Source organism: Microtus ochrogaster, chromosome 1 (genome assembly GCF_000317375.1).
Source record: "Microtus ochrogaster isolate Prairie Vole_2 chromosome 1, MicOch1.0, whole genome shotgun sequence".
Lineage (NCBI taxonomy): Eukaryota > Metazoa > Chordata > Mammalia > Rodentia > Cricetidae > Microtus > Microtus ochrogaster.
This window is the reverse complement of record NC_022009.1, coordinates 42,775,793-42,782,827: the sequence shown is the minus strand read 5'-3', so window position 1 is coordinate 42,782,827 and position 7,035 is coordinate 42,775,793. Positions and strand designations below refer to the sequence as shown.

Sequence of the window (7,035 nt, the reverse complement as noted above, 5' to 3'; positions counted from 1 at the left end):
AGATAATCCAGACAGCAAAGGAGACATGCGGTATGAACTGCTTTCACACGAAGGACCCAAATGGTCAAGATAGCAGATGGGGAGTGGATGGTAGTAGTTGTGATGGCCTCTCGGAGGGAAACCAGAAAATTGGTGATCAATAGGCATCAAGTCTCAGCTAATCAAGATGAAGGAGGTCCAGAAATTTGCCAAGCACTATGGAACCTGGAATGAATACCATATTGTACTTTTAAACCCTTGCTAATAGGGTAGATCCATGTCAGATATTCTTACCAAGGTATGGTTAAAAAAATATATGTATAACACACATATTAAATTATACAATATAATAAATTTAATATAATCAATCATACATTATATGAATATATAATACATATAATTTATTATGTTTACTATATAATACATTTATATATAACATATAATAAAGTATACATACATACATATACATACATATATATATATATATATATATATATACACACATAAACAAAACAAAGCCCAAATGACATAATGGAAAACAGGAAGGCTTGATGTTGTTTTTCTCTACCAACACATGACTTGTATGTAACAGGTGTAGTAGCTGATAGACAGAGATGACTACATAAATTGATACAATTAACTAAAAAGATGGAGTTTTGCTTTTTGGTAGTCAAATTTCAAAACTTCATGGCCTTCCATGGCTGGTGGTGGTTACATTGGGACAGCAGAGATACTGAGCACCCACACTGTGGTGGAGCAGTGGATAGGCAGGCATTTGCTTCTGTCTGGATTTGTCTAAATGACTCTGTACCTTGCAAAGGAGTCTTCAAGGGAGGTCAGATATTCATTTCAAAGTGGTTTCAGGATTGAAGCTGAGTGATCCAGCTGTTCTCATAAATGAGGATCGCTCACAGGGTGATGTCTACCTTGGCAATCGACTCCAAAGGAACTTGAGTGACATTGCAAGCTTGCTCTAGTGACAGAGAATTATTGAAATAGTGATGGTAGACCCTACAGTATGGATGGTTCCTGGAGCAGAATTCCATAAATGAAGCCCATCGTTCTAAATCCTGAGACCTTGGGAGTGTCCTTGGATTTCCATGGACGTTTCTTTCTTCCTCGTGCACATATAGAGTAATGCAATGAAGATGTTTTCACCTGAAGTTTGAATGTGATTTCATCAGAGAATTCTGCAGGCTGGTAGATTGTCTAGACAGCAGGTACTCGTAACACATTTGTTGGTTTGACTCTGAAATTGACAGGCATAGCAGCATCTTCAGCAAGGACTCTGGGGCAGTGCATAAGAAAAAGCAGCCATGGAATGGTGGTTTTAGTTACTGAAAAAGGGAATTGAGCACAGACTACCCAGCTCGGAAGAGGAGTAGTTACCTTCTTATTTGGGGGTAGGCTGAACTAGAGGTTGCCTTGTGTCTTACTATTGCCCCTTATCTCCCGATGGTTATCTATGATTTTGTGAATAGCCAGAATGCTCTTTCACGAGCCTAGCTCTCCTAATAATGGTACATCAGCCACTGGTCTAGTAGAGAGTCAGCTCCACTCTTGGTATGAAGCAGCAGCCATGGTGCTGTCACGGAAGGACCGTTCTCTGAACCTGGGGTTCTGTGGGGGAGCACACAGGTCTTGTTATCAGTGCCTTGTCCACTGAAATTTTTACTTCCTGCACAACATGGAGTTTCTTAGCAACCACATGCACTTCTAAGTGAAGCTTTCCCCTTTAGTATGAAGCTTGAACTTACGACTCTCTGGTCTCTGGACTCAGATCCCCTTCCATGACTTAGAAGCCATGCTACACACCAATCTCCAAAGTCAGATCTTTATCTGGACCTTCAGATAGCAGAGGTGGGCACATCCTGCAAATGTGTGAGACTCAGCAGTCAGCTGCATTTCACTCTCTCAGCCTACCATCCCTTGGCCACCAGCTCAGGGTGTTTGTGTCATAGTTCTCTGTGGTGCCGTATGATGTCATCTTTGCCAAATGTAACCCTTATTAATAAAAATGAACATTGTGATAATGGTTCCACAACGGACTGGGGCAGGTCAATGCCAAGTGAGGTCATGCATGCGTGTGTCTGAGCTTCATGGACAATGGTACCTTGTACGAGAGCCAGTCATCAAGACAATATCATAGGCAGCGTTGACTAAGCCTTGCAAGTAGTGTGGAGCCAAATCAAAACTGTACTTTGACCATAGCTTCACTTTTCATGGTGTAAGTAAGTATACATGTGGCAGGATAGGTGAGCTAGGGTATAGCTCAAGATGCCCCTGAGATGGAAGGACATGGGCACAACTAGGGCATGAAATGGAGACAAGGGGGTGGCACCTGGTTGAATTTGAACACAGTAGACTGCTGGAAGTGACAACCTTAGACAGCATGCAGGAGATGGTTGCTGTTCACCAAGCCCTTGTGATCTGTGGCCAAGAGAAGAAGAAGATTGAATATGGAAAAGCATGGATCCAAACAGGTAGACGCACAGGAGAGGTCAGGAGCTATCATCAGTAGAACATGATAGAGCCTCTCAGAGGGCAGTCTACAGAGTCTGGTCCTGAGGGCATCAGAGTCTCTGGACAAGGAGCTTCCTCAGGAGAGCCTTCCAGGGTCTTGACATGATTCTTGTGTCCAGCAAGGATTGAGAGTCAGTGAACCGGCATGGCTCTTCAACTCTGCTCATGGGAAAACTGAGGCTCCAAGAAAAGACAGGGGATTTTGACCAAGGTCCATGGCTTGGGGGCTGCTGAAGCCAGAGCTTTTGGTTTGTGTGTGTGTGTGTGTGTGTGTATGTGTGTGTGTGTGTGTGTGTACAAAATGCACTGCTAAGAAGAGATATACCCCACATTACTGGAAATCTTGTGAGATAACAGAGACTAGCTCAGGCCTCTGGCCTTCTTTTGTATCCACGTTGATGTGGTAGATTAAGCTGACTGATGGACAGGAGAATATCTAGTCTTTAATGGAATATAGTGGGAAAGTGTGTATGATAACTTTTTCAGATAGTTGAGGATTGTCTTTGATGGGACACTGAAAGTTGACAGCTATAGTTTCGTAAAGACGAGTTGTTGTGTGTGACACAAAGCCTTGTCCGGGAGCCTTTCTGCTGCTTTACATGAGGATGCACTGTTCCGTTCTGAATTCTGTAATCTGTCACTGACTCCTAGGTGATTCATATGATTTATTCATTGTTTGAGATGGGTCTCATTATACAGCCCTGCTTGGCCTATAACTCATTGTGTAGACTAGGCCAGCTTCAAACTCCGAGATCTGCCTGCCTCTGGCTCCTGTCTGCTGGTGTTAAAGGAGTGCACTGTCAAGTCCTGCTTGAGTGACTTTATGACCTCATGCATTTGTCATTTGGAAAGCAGGAGTTCACCAAGATGGCCCAGTCTTTCCAATGCTGATGTACCTTTCTAGGCATTATCACCACCACCATCATTAAGGCTACTGAGGATCATACAAGGAGACTCTTCAAATGCTGAGAAGTTGCTATGGTCACTGTAGTGGGTCCCGGGCACCAGGCCGCCCACATGGCTAGCTTATGCTCCGAAATAATTACATGGAAACTGTATTCTTTTAAATACTGCCTGGCCCATTAGTTCCAGCCTCTTATTGGCTAGCTCTTACATATCGACCTAACCCATCTCTAATATCCTTGTAATACCACGAGGTGTCTTACCAGGGAAGATCTTAACCTGTGTCTGTATCCGGTAGGAGAATCATGGTGACTCCTTGACTCAGCTTCTTTCTCCCAGCATTTTGTTCTATTTACTCCACCTATTTAAATTCTACCCTATCAGAGGCCAAGCAGTTTCTTTATTACTTAACCAATGAAACCACAGATAGAGAGATGACCCTCCTCCATCAGTAGTGGGGATGAGTTTTTCAAAGTCAAACTTTTAACTTAAAAGATCTAATCTTATAGTTAACAGAAAGTAAAATCACCACACACACAAACACACAGACAGACAGACACACACACACACACACACACACACACACACACACACACACACACACACACACACACACACACCATCTCCAGGAACTGTGGGCCACACTTTCAAATAGATTGCTGATACTTGTAATTCAGCCATGTTTTAAGTCAAGCTGAACATTTTGTCTGTTCCTATGTCCCTCCTGATCTCCAAGTTCAGTTCCTAAAGTATTCTGAGATTTAAACTCTCAGGATAAGGTCATCAGGGAGATCCACATGAGGCAGGAATTTGTGGATCTTGGATCCCTCTGTTGAGATTTCCTTCCGGCATTGGTGTTGGGCACACCAATAACTTTCTTACAAGAGTATTTTTCAGAAATCTAATTTTGGTTTATTGTATCTAATATATTGCAGTGTTTATCGATTGAAATAAAACGAGGAGCTAAATGCATACATCCTTCCATCCCAATACCTATTTTCATTTGTTTCAGTCAAGACTCTTGCTTACAGAGGAAGAAAAGAAGAGCTCAAAGTCTTCCCAAGTGGGCAAACTTCTTTTGGGGTTTCAGACTCAAGCCATCCAAACCAGAATACTGGGAGGTAAAAATGTGCACTGTGGGTTTTCAGAACCTGGAGGTGTGCCCTTAAAATGTCTCAAAATGTTCTTAGGAAAAACTCATCATGTTCCCTTTTGATTGATTGATTTGGGAGAAAAAATTTGCCACTGAACTAATTTAGCAATAACTAAAAGTTAACCGTTATAAAGACTGCTGGGTTCTCTGCAAAGACATCCAAAAGGTCACTCAGCATCCTACCTACAGCATCCTACCTACAGCATGCTATCCACAGGGGCCTACCTACAGCATCCTCCCAATGCAACTCTGTTGTGTTGAACCAGACAGCATGAGTATGCTCCCTTGTTCTGACTAGAAGCCAATGCCTTCTAGTATATGTGGAGATCTGAGTGGAGTTTTGCTTCAGACAGCAGGGCTTTATAAAAAAGGCTTCTCAGCACCCACCCAACTTCTACTGTTAAGTCCATGTCCTGGGAAGCAGGCTGTCTGCTTCCTATGGAATAGCAGAGAGGTGCAGTCATGGAGAGGGTAAGGTCAGCAGCAGAGGGCATGCTGCCTTTTCACAGGGTACCAATGTGTATTCCCAAGGAGAAGTCGTAAGGGAATGGCACTGGCAGTATGCAGAGTCTGAGAAAAGGGGAGGGGAGGGCAGAAGAGCCCTGTGTGGAGCGGCAAACTTTAAAGTGTGTATTTGAATAGCGTATACTGTTGATGCTCTTGAGTACTGGGTGCTGTGCTGTCAGGACCCAGAAGAGGGTGACTTCACTTGGATTTTATCCACACTCCAGGTATGGGCAATGTCCTTCTCATTCGGAAATGGGGAAACTGAGTTTTCCGTTGGTAAGAACTGCTGCTGTGTGTAGGGCCAGGGTGAGGGCTGAGCCTTGACATCTGACTGCAACCCATGTTGCCACACCGTGATGTGAAACTATCCTGGCTTCTCAGCTGGACCCCCTCCCTCCTCCTCTATGTCCCCACGGAGCTGAAATGAGCTTTGATTCCACCTGGGAATATTTGTCAGTTAACTGGGAAGGAAGCATCTGTTTACTCTTTCAGACTTTGCTGAGGACACCCCAGATGGGTCCAGGAGCTTGCGGAGGACCGTGTGCATGACACTGTTTCAGTGCGTGCCGTGGTGGCACGGCCAACAGCAATATACCACAGCTTGGGCTGCTGTTGATAGTGGCTAGGAGCCTTCACGCGAAAGAAACCCTGTGCAAACCACAGACAGAGCGGCATCTTCCATCCATATGCGGTGGGCACCGTCCACTTCCATGGCGGAATCTGCAGTGTTCACTTCCTCACTGTCTAGAGTGGTAGATGCCAGCCTCATGCACATGGATTGCAAGTGTTATAGCTGCCACCATGACACACACTGAAGCAGGCAGTATTGGGGTAGTGTCCCCAGGGCAGACAAAGTCTCTGATTCTCCAGATGACAGTTTGTGCCACACCACTCAGGCGCCAACACCTTGGCCACAGACCGAGTAACCCTCCTCTCTGCATGGCATTGGCTCCCATCGCCAGATCAACAACACTGCGCTCATTCTTAGGAAGGGAGGTGGTTTGATTGAAAAAGATAAAAGGAAAATGGTTTTTCTTTTCCTTTCTCTTTTCTTTGTTTGGAGGTCTTCACATTTTTTTTATGCTTTATGTACAAAGACTAACATGATCTGTTTCACTGGGTAGACAGTCTTGAAAAGTCCATTCAAGGTCACTTAGTCCAACTTAATGAAGCCTATGTCCTTCATATCCTGATGGAAACACTGACGACACATGTTCAGTCCATATTTCCAGATCAGACACAGAGACACAGCAGGAGTGAGAACCCTGGCTGAACTTTCACGGGTGACCCCAGTAGAGCTGCTAGTGACCCATGCTGCTTCAGATGGCTGATGAGCAAAAGGGGCAAAAGGGAAGTTTTTAAGAAGTATGAAGCAGAGGCTAGAACCATGACTTAGCGAGATGAGCGTTTGTCATAGAAGCATGAGGTTTTGAGTTTAAATCCTCCAAATCCACACATCCTGGTTGAATTTTATTGTCAACTTGATATAACCTAGAGTCACCTGGGAAGAGGGAAACTCAACTGATCAGATTTTCCTGTGGACATGAATGTAGGGCATAGCCTTGAGAGCCATGGAAGGGCCCATCCCACTATAGGTGCGCCATCCCTAGGCAGGGGGGCCTGGGATACGTAAGAAAGATAGCTGAGCATAATCCAGAAAGCAAGATGGTAAGCAGCCTTCTTCCATGGTTTCTGCTAGAGTTCCTGCCCTGACTTCCCTCAAGTATGGACTGTGACCTGGAAGTGTAAAGTGGAGGAACCAACTTCCTCTCCAAGTTTTGGTCCTGTGGGTGTGTAATCCCAGAGCTCTTACAGTGAGATGTGCCGGGGAAGACATGAGAATCTTCAGGAGCTCATGGGCCAACTAGGCTGACATACATGGCCGAGAAGAATAGCACACAGATTGAAACAGATGGGAGTGAGAACTGATAACCAAGGTTTTCCTCGGATCTCCAAACCCATCTGTGCAG

General features: G+C 44.6%; 1 pseudogene; it reads right to left on the bottom strand.

Moving 5' to 3' along the window:
- Window positions 1-6,218: 6,218 nt before the first annotated feature.
- LOC101998354 lies at window positions 6,219-6,378 on the bottom strand (annotated as a pseudogene).
- Between the last annotated feature and the right edge of the window lie 657 nt (window positions 6,379-7,035).